The sequence below is a fragment of the Pristiophorus japonicus genome, chromosome 5, assembly GCF_044704955.1.
Source record: "Pristiophorus japonicus isolate sPriJap1 chromosome 5, sPriJap1.hap1, whole genome shotgun sequence".
Taxonomy (NCBI): Eukaryota; Metazoa; Chordata; class Chondrichthyes; family Pristiophoridae; genus Pristiophorus; species Pristiophorus japonicus.
This window is the reverse complement of record NC_091981.1, coordinates 216,480,420-216,504,219: the sequence shown is the minus strand read 5'-3', so window position 1 is coordinate 216,504,219 and position 23,800 is coordinate 216,480,420.

The window sequence follows — 23,800 nt, the reverse complement described above, 5'->3', positions numbered from 1 at the left end:
GTACACAAAGTAATGTCGTTTTCAGGCAGGAATGCATATGGCAGAACATACTCGCTGGCAGCTGCACGACCTCAGATGACTCAGAGTCCGCCATCAAGCGTTAATGCAAGGCAATTGACAACTTGTTGGCGCTGCAGAGGTGATCATTGAGCTCATTAATGCCGCTTCAAACATTATGCGTGCAAAGGCTGTGGAACAATGGGACACCTCCAGCGAATGTGCAGACAAGCTGCAAACCCTGCAAACCACCACGTTGCAGAGGAAGACCAATCCATGGCAGATCAAACTGAACTAGAGACTCAAACCGAGGAGGCAGAAGTGTACGGGGTACAAACCTTCAGCGCGAAATGTCCACCGATCATGTTAAAAGTTGAACTGAACTGAATTTCAGTTTCCATGGAATTGGACACGGGTGCGAGTCAGTCCATCATGAGCAAAAAGGCCTTCGACAGGCTGTGGGGCAACAAGGCACACAGGCACAAGCTGAGCCCTATTCATACCAAGCTGAGAACTTACACTAAAGAGCTGATCCCTGTAATTGGCAGCACAGCAGTAAAAGTCTCCTATGATGGAGCAGTGCACAAACTACCACTATGGATTGTACCAGGAGATGGTCCCACATTATTCGTCAGAAGCTGGCTGGGAAAAATCCGTTGGAACTGGGATGACATCCGAGTGCTTTCGTCCGTCGACGGCGCCTCATGTGCCCAGGTTCTGAGCAAGTTTCCGTCGTTGTTTGAGCCAGGCATCGGAAGTTTCTCAGGGGTGAAGGTGCAGATCCACTTGATTCCCGGTAAACAACCCATCCATCACAAGGCACAGACAGTGCCATATATGATGCGAGAGAAAATGGAAATCGAGCTAGACAGGCTGCAACGAGAGGGCATCATCGCACTAGTGGAGTTCAACGAGTGGGCCAGTCCGATTGTTCCGGTTCTCATGGGCGATGGCACGGTCAGAATTTGTGGGGACTATAAAGTAAAGATTAACCATTTTTCGCTGCAGGACCAGTACCCACTACCCAAGGCAGACGATCTATTTGTGCCGCTGGCAGGAGGAAAGACGTTCACCAAGTTGGACCTGACCTCGGCCATATGATGCAGGAGCTGGCGGAATCTTCAAAAGGCCTCAACACACTGCATCAACACACACAAAGATCTGGTTATCTACAATAGATGCCCGTTTGTGATTCGATCGGCCACAACTATTTTTCAAAGAAACATGGAGAGAATGCTAAAGTCGGTTCCGCGCACCGTGGTATTCCAAGACGACATCTTGATCACAGGTTGGGAAACCATCGAACACTTGCAGAACCTGGAAGAGGTTCTAAGCCGGCTAGATCGTGTGGGACTCGAAGTGTGTTTTCCTGGCACCAGAGGTCGAGTTCTAAGGAAGAAGAATCGCGGTAGACGGCATCAGACCCACCGACGCCAATACGGAGGCCATCAAGAACGCGCCGAGACCACAGAACATGACAGAGCTGTGGTCGCTCCTGGTAATGTCCTACCCAGGTTAAGCACCTTGCTAGAACCTCTACACGTGTTGCTACGCAAGGGAGATGACTGGTTATGGGGGAAATTACATGAGACAGCTTTTGAGAAAGCCCGAAATCTGTTATATTCCAACAAACTGCTTGTCCTGTATGATCCTTGTAAACGTTTATTGCTAGCTTGCGATGCGTCTTCATACGGGGTCGGGTGTGTGTTACAAGCAAACAAATCGGGAACATTGCAACTGGTCGCTTATGCATCCAGGAGCTTGTCCAAGGCCGAAAGGGCCTACAGCGTAATTGAAAAAGAAGCTCTCGTATGCGTTTACAGGGTAAAGAAAATGCATCAGTATCTGTTTGGGCTTAAGTTCGAGTTAGAAACTGACCATGAGCCACTCATATCACTATTCTCAGAGAGCAAAGGTATCAATACCAATGCCACTGCTCGCAACCAAAGATGGGCACTCACGCTGTCTGCATATAACTATGTAATTCGCCACAGGCCAGGCACAGAGAACTGCGCTGACGCCCTCAGTCGGCTACCATTGCTCACCACCGGGGTGGAGATGGCACAGCTTGCAGACTTGCTCTTGGTGATGGATGCAGTTGAAAATGAAAAGTCACCCGTTACGGCCCGCCAGATCAAGACCTGGACCAGCCAGGATCCCTTACTGTCCCAGCATCCCAGCGGAGATGCATGAAGAGATCAAGCCGTTCCAGCGGCGTAAAGACAAAATGTCCATACAGGCGGACTGTCTTTTGTGGGGTAATCGCGTGGTTTTGCCCAAGAAAGGCAGGGAAACGTTCATATGCGACCTACACAGTACCCACCCAGGCATAGTAATGATGAAAGCTATAGCCAGATCCCATGTGTGGTGGCCCGGCATTGACTCAGATTTGGAGTCTTGCATGCGCAAATGCAACGCTTGCTCTCAACTGAGCAATGCACCCAGGGAGGCACCGCAAAGTTTGTGGTCATGGCCCTCCAAACCGTGGTCTAGGATCCACGTTGACTTCGCTGGCCCGTTTCTAGGCAAAATGTTCTTGGTTGTTGTGGATGCTTATTCTAAATGGATTGAGTGTGTATTATTGTCTGTAAGCGCATCCACTGCAACCATCGATACCTACGAGCCATGTTTGCCACGCACAGCCTGCCTGATGTCCTTGTCAGCGACAACGAGCCATGCTTTACCAGTGCTGAATTCAAGGAATTCATGACCCGCAATGGGACCAAGCACATTACAAGACAAAAAAAACTGTCTAGAAAAATCGTAACTAAGTCAGTTACGCCGGCGTGGCAAAAAATAAATACGGCAGAAAAACGGCGCAAATGACCCTGGAAAATTGAGTCCAATTATTAACTTTAGATACTGCAATTGAAAATGTTCAATTTTGAGTAGCAAGTAAAGAATATGCAAAATTTCCATTAACTATAATGTTAGATTTGAAATTGTTGCACTTAGCTTCTTGGTGTCTCATTACTGAAATGCTAGGTACATTAGTAGGTTAAAAGAGATGGCAGGACTCAAATTCTGATGGACAGGCTGTGCTGTTTTACTGCATAACTTTCAAACACCTCCACAGAAAGATGAGTTTGATAACTTTCACATGTCAGTGAGCAAGCTAACATGAAATTGGATACACTATAGTGCTTTTAAAGGCTGATGTCTTTCTAAAGCATGACATTTTGGCAGATGGAATTCTTCAGGAGTCATAGCATCTTCTGATAAGGTGGGGCTATCAATTGCTTTATTTAATGGGTATGAGCGAAAGGAAAGATCCTTATCAGCAAGATGTTTTATTTTTTTCTTTGATCCCACATCTCAGATCTTCAGATCAGCTTCACAAAAGATGCACTCGTGTTTGCAGAGGTCAGGAAGTTGATCTTAGCACCAGTGCTATAGGCCATGCCAGAAAGCCATCTCCAGATTGTGTTTCATCGAGCATCTGTTTGTGATGTTGTGGTGTTAACTCTCAAGGGAAATCTTTTAATGGAGAAAAACTAAAGCTTTACTATTAATATATGAGGCCCCATGTCACAGTTCATTCCGTACACTAATGTACTACACTACAATGTGGTGTGATACAAGATGCCAAACATGACTTCTCACAGTGAGGAATTTCCAACATCAGTTGTGCACAAAGGAGAGGCAAGGTCGTATCCCACAGTGAGAGGAGGAAAATTGGAAGGCAAGTTGTAGCATTATAGAATTTTCTGTTGGTATCAATTTATGTGAACAAGTGGTAAGCATCAGGGAACTGAATAGCATGCGGCAAGATCTGAATCAACGAAGCAGATGTGCTAATGTAGATAGCTGTAAAGTAATTGTATTGAAATAGGAAGCAGTGAACATGTGCACAATGAAACCATTCTGTTTTGCATTAGGTCAATGGATTATAGGATTATATGAAACGGGGAGACTCTGTCCACATAAATTGACGTTTTCAAAAAAACAAAGATCAATTCAAAATTGTTAGATTAGAGGAAATCACATAAAGGAGCCCTACTTTAATTTAGGCTAATGGCGCTGTGGGGAACCCCGAAGGGATTCTGAAAGTCTTCCCCTAACAGTCGGCTCAGGGCAGGATGAGCCACTCAGCTGGTTTTTAGACAAAACAAACAAAAGGACCTAAAATAACAAAATCAAATCAAAATGGTAACATCAAGGGAACACAGGGAAGGCATCATTTTTTGTCATAGAATAGTTTAAATATAAGGTCAAGCAAGCCTAGACACAATCAAGTGTCTCCCCTTCAAAAAACACACTGGATAAGTATCTACTTTAGAATGGAATTGTAGGTATGAATCAGTTGTCAATGTAAAGCAGTTGTCAATAAGACAAATTGGGTACTGGCATAGTTCTCAAGGGCATTTAATTACAAGTCTGAACAAATTCTAATGATGTCATGAGGGTCACTGATGAGGTCAATTCTGAAGTATGGTATGCAGTTTTGATCACCCTACCTGAAAAATGATATAGCTACATTGAAAAGACTCCAGTGAAAAGAAATATTACAAGACTCAGGCAACTAAGCTTATTTTCAGTGGAGAAAAGAAAACAGTCTGAAAAATATATGAGGTGGAAGTAAACAAGTTATTTAACCCAAACATTGAGCATAGGACTATGGGACAAAAGTGCACAGTTCAGAAGCTTCAAGCAGAAGATTGGGGATTGTAAGCTTTATATAAGCTGGTCACTAAAAAAATCCAACAAGGAATTGAGGAGAAATTTTTTTACTCAGAGAGTGATGAGAATATGGATCTCACTACCACATGGAGTAGTTGAGGTGAATAACATAAATGCATTTAGGGGAAGCTAGATAAGTACATGAGGGAGAAGGGAATAGAAGGACATGTTTATCGGATGAGATGAAATAAGGTGGGAGGAGACTGCGTGGAGCATAAACACTGGCACAGACCTGTTGGGCCAAATGGCCTGTTTCGGTGCTGTAAATACTATATAATTCTATGAAAAAAACTTGTTTTCTCTGTGGGACAACACATTCTTGTAGAAGATAATTGGTCTGGGATGAATTGACACCTTTAAAAATGAGTTGGATCTATATCTGTTGAGAAGCAGGATTGTGGGTAATAGACATATTAACAACTTGTTTGATTCCCTTTCAGGGTCGGAGAGGAATTTCCAAGTGTGTTTTTCTACCCTAAGTTTTTTAGGATTTTTTTCTGGGTTTATTTTTGCTTTTCCCTGGTGATTACATGGTTGCTGCTGGTGGGGATAGGGGAAGGTAGGTGTGGAGTGGATGGGAGTCATTATATGCATAATCTGCACTGTGACAGTGTGGGACAGGTTTGATGGACCAACTGGTTATTTCCTGTCCATTGTTTTTGTATGTTTGGATGAAATCTGGATGGAACAGGCTTGATAAGCTGAATGGCCTTTTCTAAGTTTCTTGTTGCAGGCTTTAGGAGACTAAGGGGGTAAAATTGGTCTTTGACTGTAGCGCAAAATGAGCAATAGTAAATCGGCAGCCTATTTTACATCCCGCCAAATTTTCTTTTGCATTGACTTAATAGAGATGTTCAAAATTATGAGGGCTTTTGATAGCGTAACTAGGGAGAAACTCTTTCTATTGGCAGGAGGGGTGGTAACCAGAGGACACAGATTTAAGATAATTGTCAAAGGAACCAGGGGGAGGTGAGGAGACATTTTTATGCACAGTGAGTTGTTAAGATTTGGAATGCATTGCCTGAAAGGGTGATGGAGGCAGATTCAATAATAACGTTCAAAGCAGAACTGGATATATACTTGAAGGGGTACAGTTTGCAGGGCCTTGGGGAAAGAGACTGGCATGATGGGCTGAATGGCTTCCTTTTGTGCTGTGTGATTTTATAATTCTAAGTATCGAAGAAATCTATAAACAATAGAACTGATTTCCTCTGGATAAAGGATAATTGAGAGGAAAGGTAATGCAGGTCTTCAGACTAACAATGGATATGATAAGGTTGAGGTAAGCAACCTATTTAACTTGGACAATGATTGCTTACCGCAACCTTATCAACCTTTAAGGGCACAATTGCACAACTCTCAAGCAAGTTTAGAAGATTGTTTCTCACATGATAGTGGATATGTGGAGTAGACTACTAGAAAATAGTCAATTATTGCCTTTAAAAAATAATTGGCTTAGAAGCTGTCAAAAATCGGACTGAGGGTTATAAATATATTAATAGTTTTGTTCAATTCACATTGAGGTGAGGAAAAGAATACAAAGAACTCAGGTTAGGGGAGGGGAAACTGCATCAATGAAATAGTCATGCATGGCATGTGGATGGGATGAGCTTGAGGGGCCAAATGGGAATTTCTCATTCCAAGCTTTCTTATGGTCTCGAGGTTGCAGGAAAAAGTGCAGTTTTAGATAATTAAATATTCTCTGAGGGTTCCTTTGCTACTGGGGTAAGGAAGTTATTGTCTGTTATTACTGTTGTACTGTGAAGGGAAATTGATGTGAGACTACTGTTGTTGTAGTTTCACCTATGCTGGCTCGATCCAGGAGCATTACACTGTATTTATGGTTTCACCTATACTGATACAGCCTCGATCCAGGAGCACTACACTGTATTTATGGTTTCACCTATACTGATACAGGCTCGATCCAGGAGCACTACACTGTATTTATGGCTTCATCTATACTGATACAGACTCGATCCAGGAGCACTATACTGTATTTGTGGTGCCAGTGCAATAAAACAGAATATTTTTTAAATGGTGAGAAACTTTTAAATGTTGGTGTTCAGACAGATTTGGGTGTCCCTGTGCAAAAAACCCCACAGAAAGCTAGCATGCAGGTACAGCAAGCAATAAGAAAGTCAAATGGCATGTTGTCCTTTATTGCAAATGGGTTGGAGTAAAAGAGTAAGGAAATCTTGCTACAATTGTACAGGGCCTTGGTGATACCACACCTGGAGTACTGTGCACAGTTTTGATCTGTTTATCTAAGGAAGGATATATTTGCCTTTGAGGTGGTACAACGAAGGTTCACAAGATTGATTCCTGGGATGAGAAGGCTGTCTTATAATGTGAGATTGCGCAGAATGGGCCTATACTCTCTGGAGCTTAGAAGCATGAGATGTGATCTCATTGAAACATACAAGATTCTGAAGGGGATTGACAGGATAGATACTGAGAGGTTGTTTCCCCTGGCTGGAGTGTTTAGAACTAGGGGGCACAGTCTCAGGATAAGGAGTAGGTCATTTAAGACAGAGATGAGGAGGAATTTCTACACTCACAGTGTTGTGAATCTTTGGAATTCTCTGTCCCTGAGGGCTGTGGAGTCTGAGTCTATGATTATATTCAAGGTTGAGATAGATAGATTTTTGAAGTCTAGGGGGATCAAGGGATATGGAGATCAGGCGGGAAAGTGAAGTTGAGGTCGATGATCAGCCATGATCTTATTGAATGGCGGAGCAGGCTAGAGGGGCCGTATGGCCTACACCTGCTCTTATTTCTTAAGACCTTAGTATGTACCAGCACCAAAGGTGCAGTTTAATATTAACTTAAGACAGATAAAGCCTCCTCCATCTCGAACATCACTTTTGCCTTTTCTGTTATGCTGTGAACACAACTTACCCATTTTACAGTGTACACAAGTCCATGAATTGTTCACCTTTTTCTGGTGTGTAGTAAAAATGTATATTTTGTTAGCAAATGAAATACAAGCCATTTAATTGCATTTAACTTAGGAACATATCTAGCTTGCAAACAAAAAGTTTAAAGACACTTTACAATTACCATACTCAAATGAGGGTTTTCTAATTATTAGTAATGTGACTAGCACTGTGCATGCTATGCAGTTACATCTGTCTTTTCTTCGTGCTTATAATGATCAAATAACACTTGTATGATTTTACCTGTAGTTCGGGCCCAGACTTCAAGCAGGATGGCATATTTCATGCAGCAACCCTGCAGACAGGAGCTTGTAATCATAACACTTCTTTGACTGAATGCAGTGGAATTCTTTCAGGCTGTGATTCAGGATGTTAGACTGAATATCAAAGACCTTCAGTAGTAGTCAGAGAAGGAAATGGTGATAAAAAATGCTACAAAATAGAAATTGGACCTGGAAAAATTTAATGAAGATTAAACTCTGCAACAAAAGTTTAACTTTTCAAGCGTTCAGTGATATTTTAGGAGCATCCGTAAGTAATCAGGTAATATTTAATTATAATATATACAAAATGCTGTTGGGTAGATTCCCCAATTAGACCTTCAGTCAGGCATTAGTTGGCAGTGTAGTAAGAGGACTTGCTTGGCAGTGAGTGTGCTAATTTTGTGGGGTCAATGTAATTTATAGAATATGGGTGCAATCCCTGCCCATGCTGAGCCTGACATTGGCAGCTTGCCAGTTGGGGAGATGGGGGGTGCAGGGGGAAGCAATAAATCATTCACAAGGCATAAATGGTAGAAATAAAGGTAAGTGACCAAATATTGTTAGCCTTTATGGAGGCTTCTTATATTTTTATTATATGTTTCAGCCTGTTTGGATAACAAAAGCTGGCAAAATCCACAGATTGGCACAATAATTGTGCGGGTGGAAAACTTTGAGATTTCTGGCTTTCCGCTCCACCACCAGAAGTGACTGCGAAGGCCATTAGCCCATTCCGAATCCCAGGGATGGGGTCATTTTAAAATTTGAGCTGGGTGTCATGCACCTGTGGAGAAAGATTGTGTAATGACTCAAGAGTCTTGTTACTGTAAACTGCCTCAGGTGTAAACCTGATCCAACTTTATTCACGCCCAAAGTACCCGCATGACATAATACTCGCGCTTATATACCAGTGACCGCGCACCCGCATACAGCCCAATGACCTCTGACAGTGGCGCCCTCTCGTGTCTGGTGACCCCAAGCATCAATACATAACAGATTGCAAAGTGCTGCAATACAGTGGGACCTGGGGGTACTTGTGCATGAAACACAAAAGGATAGTATGCAGCTGGACTCCTCCATGCTCCTTGATATTGCATTCAGGCTTTTTGGCAGGCCCGCCAATGCACCAAGCATTTCAATGTGCATATCCATCAGCGTTCTTCTGCAGGACGCTCTATCAAAGTCCTCATCTGAACCCTGTGCAGCAGAACAAGTATGCAACCTTGCCCTCTGGGGAGCTGGCACCTGTGCTATTTTGTCCCCCTGGACTGGCAGCAGCCCACTTGTGCCCGGTGTCTCACCACGTGCAGACCCCATGTCTAACCTATCCTCTAAAGTACACAGAGTGTCAGTATCTAAGTTGGTGGCTGGCAATGTGAAATCCAATGACGGTGTTTCTTCTTCTGCTTCTGGACTCTCCATTCCCTCTTGTTCATCCACCCCTGGCTGGGCTGGCTGCAATTCTTGGGTGAAATGAGAAAGGCACAAGGGCAGGGTTGTGGTGAGGGAAGGGGGGAAAGCAATAACTGTATGCTTACACCGTGAGCAGATTGTAAATCAGAAGAGATTGTGGGAAGAAGGGGAAGTGGGATGTGAGAAGGAGGATAACATATGAGAATACGGACACCTTGAATTCCGTCAGCCCTGCCACTGGCCAAACGCTCAGCCACGCCCCTGCCAAAAATGGCCAGCACCATCTCCTCCAATGGGGTAAGTTGATGTAAGCGAGCCTGTCTCCCTCCGGTTAAACTCTGCTGTCTGCGGATATATGTCACCTTTTCCTGCAAGAGAAAGGGAAGTGTGTCAGTGAGTGTGGTTTAATGTGTTTGGTTGATGTGCCTGTCATCATTGAATAGCTAATAGTGTGTTCAAGCTGTGAGATAATAACAGAAGAGATAAGAAATAGGAGCAGGAGTAGGCCATATGGTCCCTTGAGCCTGCTCTGCCATTTAATACAATCTTGGCTGATCCGATCATGGACTCAGGTCCACTTCCCTGCCCGCTCCCCATAACCCCTTATCGGTTAAGAAACTGTCGATCTCTGTCTTAAATTTATTCAATGTCCCAACTCCCACAGCTCTCTGAGGTAGCAAATTCCACAGATTTACAACCCTCTGAGAAAATAAATTTCTCCTCATCTCAGTTTTAAAATGGGTGGCCCTTTATTCGAAGATTATTCCCCTAGTTCTAGTCTCCCCCATCAGTAGAAACATTCTCTCTGCATCCACCTTGTCAAGCCCCCTCATAATCTTGCACGTTTCGATAAGATCACCTCTCAATCTTCTAAATTCCAAGGAATAGAGGTCCAACCTAGTCAACCTTTCCTCACAGGTCATCCCCCTCATCTCTGGAATCAACCTAGTGAACCTCTCTGAACTGCCTCCAAAGCAAGTATATCCTTTCGTAAATATGGAAATCAAAACTGCATGCAATATTCCAGGTGTGGCCTCACCAATATCCTGCATAACTGTAGCAAGACTTCCCTGCTTTTATACTCCATCCCCTTTGCAATATAGGCCAAGATTCCATTGGGCTTCCTGATCACTTGCTGTACCTGCATAGTAACTATTGTATTCCTAATACAGATGAGACTGCACACAGGGAGGATAAAGTAACAGTGACCTCAGTCTTTATTAAGACATTCCAGAGTGAGGAACAGGCCTTAGGGGCTGGCTTAGATACAGTGCTCCCAAGGGATGCTGGGATCCCTTGGGACTTCAGGGGATGAGCTCCCTGGTGGCGGAACATGGGAGTGCATGCTTTACAGATACACAACATCACTCCCCTGCAAAGTCAAAGTGAAAACTATTTACAAGGTGAGGCGGTCGGGAGCCTTTCTTTCACTGGTGGACCGCCTTGGTACAAATGTCTGTTCTGGTGTGTTGGCTGTGCCCTCGCTGGGCTGGCGTGTAGTTGGCCCTGCAGGCTGCTAGGTGAGCCTGACCTTGCTGGACTGTTGGACATGATGGGTTCGATTTCCTGGTCTGGCGTGGTGTCGTTGATCCTTTGGGTGTGTGTTGTGGGCTCGAAATAGGTGGTGTCTGCTGTGGGTTGTTCAGGGCAGTCTGTGAACCGCAGCCTCGTTTGGTCCAGGTGCTTTCTGCAAATTTGTCCATTGTCTAGTTTGACTACAAACACCCTACTCCCTTCTTTAGCTATCACCGTGACTGCGATCCACTTGGGACCATGTCCATAGTTTAGCACATACACAGGGTCATTTAGATCAATTTCCCGTGACACAGTGGAGCGACCATCGTTTACATTTTGCTGCTGCCACCTGCTCTCTATCTGATCATGCAGATTGGGGTGAACCAGCGAGAGTCTGGTTTTAAGTGTCCTTTTCATGAGTAGCTCAGCTGGGGGCACCCCTGTGAGCGAAGGGGTCTTGTGCGGTAGCCGAGCAGTACTCGGGACAGGCGGGTTTGGAGTGAGCCTTCTGTGACTCGTTTAAGGCTCTGTTTGATGGTTTGTACTGCCCGCTCTGCCTGCCCATTGGAGGCTGGTTTAAGCGGGGCCAAGGTGACATGTTTGATCCCAGTGCGGGTCATGAATTCTTTAAATTCGGCACTGGTGAAACATGGCCCGTTGTCACTGACCAGTATGTCAGGCAGGCCGTGGGTGTCAAACATGGCCCTCAGGCTTTCAATGGTGGCGGTGGCGGTGCTTCCCGACATTATTTTACATTCAATCCATTTTGAAAAGGCATCCACCACCACCAGGAACATTTCACCGAGAAACGGGCCCGCATAGTCGACATGGATCCTCGATCATGGTCTGGAGGGCCAGGACCACAAACTTAGTGGTGCCTCTCTGGGCGCGTTGCTCAACTGAGCACACACGCTGCATTGCCATACACAGGACTCTAAATCAGAGTCGATACCGGGCCACCACATGTGGGATCTGGCTATCGCTTTCATCATTACTATACCCGGGTGTGTGCTGTGGAGATCTGAGATGAACGTCTCCCTGTCCTTTTTGGGTAGCACTACGCGGTTACCCCACAACAGGCAGTCTGCCTGAATGGACAGCTCGTCCTTTCGCCGCTGGAACGGCTTGATTAGCTCTTGCATTTGAAAGGAGATGCTGGCCCAGCTCCCATGCAGTACACAGTACTAGGAACAGCAGAGGATCTTGGCTGGTTCAAGTCCTAATCTGGCGAGCCGTGACAGGTGATTTGTCATTTACAATCACTTCCATGACCATCAACAAGTCTGCGGGCTGCGCCACCATCAACAAGTTTGCAGGCTGCGCCATTTCCACCCCCGTGGTGGGCATTGGTAGCCGACTGAGAGCATCCGCACAGTTCTCAGTGCCTGGCCTGTGGCGGATGGTATAGTTGTACGCTGATAGCGCGAGTGCCCACCTTTGTATGCAGGCTGAGGCATTAGTATTTATCCCCTTGTTTTCAGCGAATAGAGATATGAGGGGCTTGTGATCAGTTTCCAGCTCAAATTTGAGGCCAAACAGGTACTGATGCATTTTCTTTACCCCGAACACACATGCTAATGCCTCTTTCTCAATCATGCTGTAGGCCCTGTCGGCCTTAGACAAGCTCCTGGAGGCATATGCGACAGGTTGCAACTTCCCCGCAATGTTAGCTTGTTGTAATACACACCCGACTCCGTACGACAACGCATCACATGCTAGCACAAGTCTTTTACACGGGTTATACAATACAAGCAGCTTGTTGAAGCATAAAATGTTTTTGGCTTTCTCAAAAGCAATTACTTGCTCCGTGACGTTCTGTGGCCTGGGCGCATTCCTGATAGTCTCTGTCTTGGCGTCTGTGGGCCGAATGCCGTCCTCCGCGATCTTTCTCCCCAAAACCTCCACTTCTGTTGCCATGAAGACGCATTTCGACCTCTTTAGCCGCAGCCCTACGTGATCCAGTCGTTGGAGGACCACCTCCAGGTTTTGTAGGTGCTCGACGGTGTCCCGACCCGTGACCAATATGTCGTCCTGAAAAACCACCGTGCGTTGTACCGACTAGAGTAGGCTCTCCATGTTTCTCTGGAAGATAGCTGCAGCCGACCGAATTCCAAACGGGCATCTGTTGTAGATGAACAGTCCCTTGTGCGTGTTGATGCAGTTGAGGCCTTTCGAAGACTCCTCCAGCTCCTGCGTCATGTAGGCCAAAGTCAGGTCGGGCTTGGTGAATGTCTTGCCTCCTGCTAGCGTCGCAAATGGGTCGTCTGCCTTAGGTAGCAGGTATTGGTCCTGTAGCGAGAAACGATTAATAGTTACTTTATAATCGCTGTAAATCCTGACCATGCTATCACTTTTGAGTACTGGAACAATCGGGCTGGCCCACTCGCTGAATTGCACTGGGGAGATGTTGCAGACTGTCCAGCTCGATTTCCACTCCCTCCCTTATCATGTGAGGTACCGCTCGCGCCTTGTGGTGAATGGGTCGTGCCTCTGGGACCAAGTGGATCCACACCTTCGCCCTGGAAAAGCTTCCATTGCCAGGCTCAAAAAGGGAAGGAAATTTGTTAAGAACCTGGGTACATGAGGCCTCATCGACATGTGATAGCGCTCGGATGTCATCCCAGTTCCAGCGGATTTTGCCCAGCCAGCTCCTTCCAAGCAGTGTGGGGCCATCGCTTGGGACAATTCAGATTGGCCGTTCGTGCACCGTGCCTCGTAGATGACCTTGACCATGGCGCTGCCCAGGACAGTGATGAGCTCTTTGGTGTACGTTCTCAGTTTCATGTGGATGGGGCTCAGGGCTGGTCTGAGTGCCTTGTTGCACCATAGTCTCTCAAACATCTTTTTACTCATGATGGATTGGCTAGTGCCAGTGTCCAGGTCCACGGCTACGGGTAAGCCATTCAATTTTACATTTAGCATTATAGGTGGACATTTAGTCGAAAATGTGTGCACCCCATGTACTTCAGCATCTGCCTCCTCTCTCTGAGGCTTGAAATTGCTTTGATCCACCATGGACCGATCTTCCTCTGCCACGTGGTTAGCAGGTTTTGCAGAGCTTGCAACTTATCTGCAAGCTCTTTGGAGGTGCCCCATTGTTCCACAGCTCTTGCAAACATACCCTTTGAAGCGGCATGAATAGGCTGAATGGAAACCTCCACAACACCAACAAGGCGTGGATTGCCTTGCATTCATCCTTTGTTGCGGACTCTGAGTCATCTGGGTCACCTGAGACCTGCTGGCGGTTGCAGACTCATGGTTTCTGCCCTGTACATTTCTGCTCGCAAACACAGTTCCAGTTAATTTATGAACATTGCTAGCACTTGTGTGCTGAGAGATTTGTTTGGTGTTATCACTGGTGGACATAAACGCCTGTGCTATTGCAATGGCCTTACTAAGGGTCGGTGTCTCTGCAGTCAGAAGTTTTCGTAGGATGGTCTCGTGGCCAATGCCCAGTACAAAAAAGTCTCTGAGCATTTGCTCTAGGTAGCCATCAAACTCACATTGTCCTGCAAGTCGCCTTAGTTCAGCGATGTAGCTCGCCACTTCCTGACCTTCAGAGCTCTGGCACGTGTAGAACCGATACCTCGCCATCAGCACGCTCTCTGTCGGGTTAAGATGCTCTCGAACCAGTGTTCACAGCTCCGCATACGACTTATCTGTGGGTTTCACCAGAGCGAGAAGATTCTTCGTGAGGTTGTAGGTCGGTGCCCCGCAGACCGTGGGGAGGACCGCTCTCCTTTTTGCAGCGCTTCCTTTTCCGTCCAGCTCGTTGGCTACAAAGTACTGGTCTAGCCGTTCGACATAGGCTTCCCAGTCCTCACCCTCCGAGAACTTCTCCAGGATGCCCACAGTTTGCTGCATCTTTGCGTTGGATTCGTATACTCGTCGTCAGTTATTGTATTCCTAACACAGTTGAGACTGCACACAGGAAGATTAAAGTAACAGTGACCTCAGTCTTTAATAAGACACTCCAGAGTGAGGAACAGGCCTTAGGGGCCGGCTTATACACAGTTCTCCCAAGGGATGCTGGGATCCCTTGGGACTTCAGGGGATGCGCTCCCTGGTGGTGGAACATGGGAATGCATGCTTTACACAACACTAACCTTTTGTGTTTCATGCACAAGTACCCCCAGGTCCCGCTGTACTGCAGCACTTTGCAATCTTTCTCTATTTAAATAATAACTTGCTCTTTGATTTTTTTCTGCCAAAGTGCATGACCTCACACTTTCCAACATTATACTCCATCTGCCAATTTTTTGCCCTCTCACTTAGCCTGTCTATGTCCTTTTGCAGATTTGTTGGGTCCTCCTCACACGTTGCTTTTCTTCCCATCTTTGTATCATCAGCAAACTTGGCTACGTTACACTCAGTCCCTTCTTCCAAGTCGTTTATATAGATTGTAAATAGTTAGGGTCCCAGCGCTGATCCCTGCGGCTCCCCACTAGTTACGGATTGCCAACCTGAGAATCAACCATTTATCCCGACTCTTTGTTTTCTGCTAGTTAGCCAATCCTCTATCCATGCTAATATATTACTCCTAACCCCGTGAACTTTTATCTTGTGCAGTAACCTTTTATGTAGCCATTGTCAAATGCCTTTTGGAAGTCCAAATATACCACATCCACTGGTTCCCCTATATCCACCCTGTTCGTTACATCCTCAAAGAATTCCAGCAAATTTGTCAAACATGACTTCCCCTTCATAAATCCATGCTGACTCTGCCTAACCGAATCTTGCTTTTCCAAATGTCCTGCTACTACTTCTTTAATAATGGACTCCAACATTTTCCCAACCACAGAAGCTATGAATGTGAGGTATAAGTCATGCTTGGTAGAGATTGTTGGTAGGTGAGTGATGCAATGTGGTGCATTGAGCAGTCTGTGAGGCTAGTGGTGCAAATGGTGGGATATGTTATTTGAAGAGCTCGTTTTTAGAGGCTATTGTATTTCTCGGCCCATATATATGTTGATTCTCTGACCTTGACCATACATGTGAGGTCATTAAACTTCTTCCTGCACTAACCCCAGGTCCTCGCATCTGCGGGCATTGACTACAGCGGCTATTTGCTCGCACTGCACTCTTGTCTGTTGCTTGGAGTGCCTCCTGGCCCCAAGTGGGAAGAGGACCTCTCTCCTGGACTTGACCTCCTGGACCAACACCTCTAGTGCTGCATCTGAGAATCTCAGAACCCTTACTCTGGCCTGTTGAGCCATTACTCAATCTTGTTTTTCTGATAGCAGCCTTCACAATCACTTCCACCACCTGTTTTGGGTAGAAGGTACCTCCCCTTTAAGAAGTGCAGACTGTCTTTACGTAATTGGAGCTAGCCTCGCACGAACTTGGGCCCCCTGCTGAGAGTTCAACCACTCAGCAATGTGTTCAGCACTCGGCTGAATGCTCCAATCATGTTAATTAACAGGCAGCATGAATTTTACATGTTTCCTGCAGTCCTCTGAACAGGCACAGGTTGCTATCGGATTGCAATCCCCGAGCCCGTTTTCAGAGGGTATTAAATTTCTAGGCCTATATATATATTGATTGAACATAAGAACGTAAGAAATAGGGGCAGCATGTAGACCATACAGCCCTCGAGCCTGCTCCGCCATTCAATAAGATCATGGCTTAACGTTATAATCAACTCCACTTTCCTGCCCTATCCCCATTTCCCATAATTCCCTCAGTGCCCAAAAATCTATTGATCTCAGTCTTGAATATGTAAGGGGAGCTTGGGGTGTGGGTTCGAATCCACACTCCCCTGGGGTTCTGTACATGCGATTTATGATGATGGGTGAGTAACGAGGCACCAAACACAGTGGGTAAGAGTGCAAAATGGCTAATGTTGTTTATTTAGAATAGTAATCACAAAGATAGGGGGCATAGGAAGAGGTTGTAAATAGCAGTAATGGCACAATCTCACTCAACAACATGAAAAATTCTCGCAACAGGGAAGGGGAAGATAAGAGGTTGAAACATTCCACCCACACACAACCACACCTCCCACTTCCACCCTTCTTACCAATTGCTATCCTAAATTGAGTCTGTGAGGGGGTTTGGGCTATACGCACAATCCTATCAACTCTGGGGTTCTGGGGGGCACTTATTTTAGCTCGGGGTCCCTCTGGGGTGGGTTTTACGTTGTTGGTCGGTTCGGTTTTCCTCCTCGATGTTGCATTGGTTTCTTCTATTTGCCTCTCGGTTGGCTCCTGAGCAAAAAGCTGCTGGAGTTAAGCACACCTTCCCCAGAGCGAGGGCCCTGTGAAGAGCTGACTCAACTCCCCTTTAACTCAACTCAACCACAACGAAAACTGACTTCCACCTTCTTAACTCAACTCTACAACTCAATGCACAAGCTGACTCCAACCTCCAACTTCCAAAAAACCTCCAACTCCCAACCTCCAAAAAAACCTCCTTGTGTGTTTTTGCAGCTTTTTCTTATAGTCCGCTCATCCTCGTGCCAAAACTGCATGCCATTGTCTTGGGTCTTCCTTGAATAAAATGGGGTGTGAATGGCAGTTCGATGTGTATCGATCTGTCTGGAATGGGAGATTAGCCACACCTCCTGTATCCTGTCGCTCGCTGATGGGGTGAATGAAGATGATTGTTCACTATCTCGACAGAGGTGCCACTCTGTCTGGGCTGGCCAAAATGATTGCATCAGACCTGTGGACCTTTGTATAATTATTCAAACTGATATCCTGTGTGTTGCCTTGTGTATTACTGGGGAGATTTGCCTGGACATGTTGCCTCTTCTGTGAGGGTTTTACACGAAAAGCTGGAGAAATGTCCTTTTAAAATATAAAGTTGCTTTGTACACTCTTCCCCCTTACAGTAGCTGGCTCATCCCCCGTCCGGTTCCGTGCCCCTGCAACGCTGTCTGTTACTGTACAGGGTGGCCAGAGTCCCATCATCCTCCGCGGTTTACAGGCTGCTGGCTGCAGTTGGTCATTTTAAACATGGCATCTTCCCATTCTCCCTGCCACATGTCTCCGTGGTTGGTTTTGCAGAACCTTACAAATATACTCATCGACTGAGCACGCAATTTCAAAGAGTGAAGAAGTTTCTCCTCATCTCATTCCTAAATGGCTGATCCCTTGTCATAGAAACATAGAAAATAGGTGCAGGAGTAGGCCATTCGGCCCTTCGAGCCTGCACCACCATTCAATGAGTTCATGGCTGAACATGCAACCTCAGTACCCCATTCCTGCTTTCTCGCCATACCCCTTGATCCCCCTAGTAGTAAGAACTATATCTAACTCCTTTTTGAATATATTTAGTGAATTGGCCTCAACAACTTTCTGTGGTAGAGAATTCCACAGGTTCACCACTCTCTGGGTGAAGAAGTTTCTCCTCATTTCAGTCCTAAATGGCTCACCCCTTATCCTTAAACTGTGACCTCTGGTTATGGACTTCCCCAACATTCTTCCTGCATCTAACCTGTCTAAACCCGTCAGAATTTTAAACGTTTCTATGAAATCCCCTCTCCTTCTTCTGAACTCCAGTGAATACAAGCCCAGTTGATCCAGTCTTTCTTGATATGTCAGTCCCGCCATCCCGGGAATCAGTCTGGTGAACCTTCGCTGCACTCCCTCAATAGCAAGAATGTCCTTCCTCAAGCTAGGAGACCAAAACTGTACACAATACTCCAGGTGTGGCCTCACCAAGGCCCTGTACAACTGTAGCAACACCTCCCTGCCCCTGTACTCAAATCCCCTCGCTATGAAGGCCAACAAGCCATTTGCTTTCTTAACCGCCTGCTGTACCTGCATGCCAACCTTCAATGACTGATGTACCATGACACCCAGGTCTCGTTGCACCTCCCCTTTTCCTAATCTGTCACCATTCAGATAATAGTCTGTCTCTCTGTTTTTACCACCAAAGTGGATAACCTCACATTTATCCACATTATACTTCATCTGCCATGCATTTGCCCACTCACCTAATCTATCCAAGTTACTCTGCAGCCTCATAGCATCCTCCTCGCAGCTCACAATGCCACCCAACTTAGTGTCATCCGCAAATTTGGAGATACTACATTTAATCCCCTTGTCCAAATCATTAATGTACAATGTAAACAGCTGGGGCCCCAGCACAGAACCTTGCGGTACCCCACTAGTCACTGCCTGCCATTCTGAAAAGTAACCATTTACTCCTACTCTTTGCTTCCTGTCTGCCAACCAGTTCTCAATCCACGTCAGCACACTACCCCCAATCCCATGTGCTTTAACTTTGCACATTAATCTCTTGTGTGGGACCTTGTCGAAAGCCTTCTGAAAGTCCAAATATATCACATCAACTGGTTCTCCCTTGTCCACTCTACTGGAAACGTCCTCAAAAAATTCCAGAAGATTTGTCAAGCATGATTTCCCTTTCACAAATCCATGCTGACTTGGACCTATCATGTCACTTCTTTCCAAATGCGCTGCTATGACATCCTTAATAATTGATTGCATCATTTTACCCACTACTGATGTCAGGCTGACCGGTCTATAATTCCCTGTTTTCTCTCTCCCTCCTTTTTTAAAAAGTGGGGTTACATTGGCTACCCTCCACTTGATAGGAACTGATCCAGAGTCTATGGAATGTTGGAAAATGACTGTCAATGCATCCGCTATTTCCAAGGCCACCTCCTTAAGTACTCTGGGATGCAGTCCATCAGGCCCTGGGGATTTATCGGCCTTCAATTCCATCAATTTCCCCGACACAATTTCCCGACTAATAAGGATTTCCCTTAGTTCCTCCTTCTTACTAGACCCTCTGACCCCTTTTATATCCGGAAGGTTGTTTGTGTCCTCCTTAGTGAATACCAAACCAAAGTACTTGTTCAATTGGTCTGCCATTTCTTTGTTCCCCATTATGACTTCGCCTGATTCTGACTGCAGGGGACCTACGTTTGTCTTTACTAACCTTTTTCTCTTTACATATCTATAGAAACTTTTGCAGACCGTCTTAATGTTCCCTGCAAGCTTCCTCTTGTACTCTATTTTCCCTGCCCTAATCAAACCCTTTGTCCTCCTCTGCTGAGTTCTAAATTTCTCTTAGTCCCCAGGTTCACTGCTATTTCTGGCCAATTTGTATGCCACTTCCTTGGCTTTAATACTATCCCTGATTTCCCTTGATAGCCACGGTTGAGCCATCTTCCCTTTTTTATTTTTATGCCAGACAGGGATGTACAATTGTTGTAGTTCATCCATGTGGTCTCTAAATGTCTGCCATTGCCTATCCACTGTCAACCCCTTAAGTATCATTCGCCAATCTATCCTAGCCAATTCACGCCTCATACCTTCAAAGTTACCCTTCTTTAAGTTCTGGACCATGGTCTCTGAATTAACTGTTTCATTCTCCATCCTAATGCAGAATTCCACCATATTATGGTCACTCTGCACCAAGGGGCCTCGCACAACGAGATTACTAATTAATCCTCTCTCATTACACAGCACCCAGTCTAAGATGACCTCCCCCCTAGTTGGTTCCTCGACATATTCGTCTAGAAAACCATCCCTTATGCACTTCAGGAAATCCTCCTCCACCGTATTGCTTCCAGTTTGGTTAGCCCAATCTATATGCATATTAAAGTCACCCATGATAACTGCTGCACCTTTATTGCATGCACCTCTAATTTCCTGTTTGATGCCCTCCCCAACTATTGTTTGGAGGTCTGTACACAACTCCCACTAACGTTTTTTGCCCTTTGGTGTTCTGCAGCTCTACCCATATAGATTCCACATCATCCAAGCTAATGCCCTTCCTAACTATTGCATTAATCTCATCTTTAACCAGCAATGCTACCCCACCTCCTTTTCCTTTTATTCTATCCTTCCTGAATGTTGAATACCCATGGATGTTGAGTTCCCAGCCCTGATCATCCTGGAGCCACGTCTCCGTAATCCCAATCACATCATATCCGTTAACATCTATTTGCACAGTTAATTCATCCACCTTATTACGGATACTCCTTGCATTAAGACACAAAGCCTTCAGGCTTGTTTTTTTTAACACCCTTTGCCCTTTTAGAATTATGATGTAGTGTGGCCCTTTTTATTTCTTGCCTTTGTTTACTCGGCCTTCCACTATTGTTTTTTACCTTTCTACTATCTGTTTCTGACTCCATATTACTTCGCCCTGTCTCGCTGCATAGGTTCCCATCCCCCTGCCATATTAGTTTAAACACTCCCGAACTGCATTCGCAAATGTTACCCTTCGGACATCAGTTCCAGTCCTGCCCAAGTGCAGACCGTCCCTTTTGTACAGGTCCCACTTCCCCCAGAACTGGTTCCAATGTCCCAGGAATTTGAATCCCTCCCTCTTGCACCACTGCTCAAGCCACGTATTTATTCTAACTATCCTGCTCCCTCTATTCTGATTAACACGTGGCACTGGTAGCAATCCAGAGATGACTACCTTTGAGGTCCTACTTTTTAATTTCACTCCTAGCTCCCTAAATTCAGCTTGTAGGACCTCTTCCTGCTTCTTACCTATATCGTTGGTACCTACATTTACCACGACAACTGGCTGTTCACCCTCCCTCTCCAGAATGCTCTGCAGCCGCTCCGATACATCCTTGACCCTTGCACCAGGGAGGCAACATGCCATCCTGGAGTCTCGGTTGCGGCCGCAGAAACTCCTATCTATTCCCCTTACAATAGAGTCCCCTATCACTATAGCTCTCCCACTCTTTTTCCCACCCTTCTGTGCAGCAGGGCCAGCCACGGTGCCATGAACTTGGCTGCTGCTGCCCTCCCCTGATGAGTCATCCTTCTCAACAGTACCCAAAGTGGTGTATCTGTTTTGCAGGGGGATGACCGCAGGGGACCCCTGCACTACCTTCCTTGCACTGCTCTTCCTACTGGTCCTGAGACTATGATCAGGGGAAACATCCTCTCAGCATCTCTAACAATATTATACGTATCAATGAGATCACCTCTCATTCTTCTAAATTCCAGAGAATATAGCCCATTCTACTCAATGGGGTAACTGTGCTTAAACAGTCTGAAATGGTTTTGTTTTTCAATATGAAGTTAAATTGTCTAGTTTAAAGGGAAAAAAATCACAAACATGTTACAGAGGTAAAGCATTTGAGCAAATCATTATATAAGATAAGATTGGCAGAACTGGCTCTCGGGGCTGAATGTTCCAATGTTCCGATAACCCCTCTTTGGAGCCCCGTCCACTTACACCCCTTCACCATCCACACCTTCACCACTTTAAAGGCCGACTTTTCAAATGCCCTTGTCACCGCTCTCCCCACCGCCACCCTTTGAAATTTTCAGCTAATTGAAAACTTTGCTACTCAAATGCTGTCTCACAATAAGTCCCACATACCATTATTTGAGTTACTGGATCCCTGAGCCACAGCGAATCAAATTTTAAACCCTGTTGTAAAGGAAAATACTTCAAGGGCTGGAAATCTGAAACAAAAACTCACAGCAGCATTTAACCATCTGTGGAGATAACCAATAGTCAACTTGTCGGGGTTGTACCCTTCTTCAGAACTGAAACATTAATGATAGACAGCATTAAAATAGAATCAGAAATAGGAGGAGGATCAAGAAATAAAAAAATAGCCAAACACAGAGAACAAAATGTCAGCAGAATGATTGCTGGAGAATATAACAGATCAGCTCAGTCAAGTGATAGAAAGAATTATTAAAGTAATAAAAGAGCTGTGAATATCTAATGCACTGGGAGGCCAAAGAAAAATGTGAGAAAATAGAAGAGATGGAAACCATGGAAGTAAGGAGGTAACAAGGGGGGGTCGATGAGGGGAATGCATTTGATGTAGTCTACATAAATTTTAGCAAGGCTTTCGACAAGGGCCCACATGGCAGACTGGTCACAAAAATAAAAGCCCATGGGATTCAAGGGAAAGTGACAAGTTGGATCCAAAATTGGCTCAGTGGCAGGAAGCAAAATGTATTGGTTGACGGGTGATTTTGTGACCGGAAGGCTGTTTCCAATGGGGTTCCACATGGCTAGGGCTAAGACTAGGTCCTCTGCTTTTCATGGTATATTTATCCATGATTTAGATTTCAACATGGGGGCATGATTAAGAAGTTTGCAGATGATACAAAAATTGACCGTGTGGTTGATAGTGAGGAAAAAAGCTGTAGACTGCAGGAATATATCAATAGACTGGTCAGGTGGACAGAAAAATGGCAAATAGAATTCAATCCAGAGAAGTATGAGGCAATGCATTTGGGTAGGGCGAACAAGGCAAACAATGGCTAAGAAAGCAATAAAGAAAGGAAAGATAGATTACGAAAGTAAACTTGCGCAAAACATAAAAACAGATAGTAAAAGCTTTTACCGATATATAAAACGGAAGAGAGTGACTAAAGTAAATGTTGGCCCCTTAGAAGATGAGAAGGGGGATTTAATAATGGGAAATGTGGAAATGACTGAGACCGTAAACAATTATTTTGCTTCAGTCTTCACAGTGGAAGACACAAAAACCATGCCAAAAATTGCTGGTCACAGGAATGTGGGAAGGGAGGACCTTGAGACAATCACTATCACTAGCGGGGTAGTGCTGGACAGGCTAATTGGATTCAAGGTAGACAAGTCCCCTGGTCCTGATGAAATGCATCCCAGGGTATTAAAAGAGATGGCGGAAGTTATAGCAGATGCATTTGTTATAATCTACCAAAATTCTCTGGACTCTGGAAAGGTACCATCGGATTGGAAAGCCTCTGTTTAATGTAACGCCTCTGTTTAAAAAAGGGGGCAGACAAAAGGCAGGTAACTACAGGCCGGTTAGTTTAACATCTGTAGTGGGGAAAATGCTTGAAGCTATCATTAAGGAAGAAATAGCGGGACATCTAGATAGGAATAGTGCAATCAAGCAGATGCAACATGGATTCATGAAGGGGGAATCATGTTTAACTAATTTACTGGAATTCTTTGAGGATATAACGAGCATGGTGGATAGAGGTGTACCGATGGATGTGGTGTATTTAGATTTCCAAAAGGCATTAGATAAGGTGCCACACAAAAGGTTAC